The sequence below is a fragment of the Arachis ipaensis genome, chromosome B02 (genome assembly GCF_000816755.2).
Source record: "Arachis ipaensis cultivar K30076 chromosome B02, Araip1.1, whole genome shotgun sequence".
In the NCBI taxonomy this organism is placed as follows: domain Eukaryota; kingdom Viridiplantae; phylum Streptophyta; class Magnoliopsida; order Fabales; family Fabaceae; genus Arachis; species Arachis ipaensis.
In genome coordinates this window covers 77,194,570-77,194,787 of record NC_029786.2, presented here as the reverse complement: position 1 = coordinate 77,194,787, position 218 = coordinate 77,194,570, and positions in this window count along the sequence as shown.

Below are 218 nucleotides of genomic sequence, written 5' to 3'. Positions count from 1 at the left end.
ATTCATCAATTGTTAATTAAGGACTAATGCATAGCCCTTTTTATTCTTTTTGCCCCCATCGAATTTTGAAAGTGTGTTTTTGTGAGTTGCTAAACTTGCAAAAAAAACTATATATATTCACCAAAGTAATCCTTCTAAACTCACATAAAATACACACATTCTTTTTTTATGAATTAATTTCTTTCATTCACACATAAAAAATTAAATTTAACTCTCAA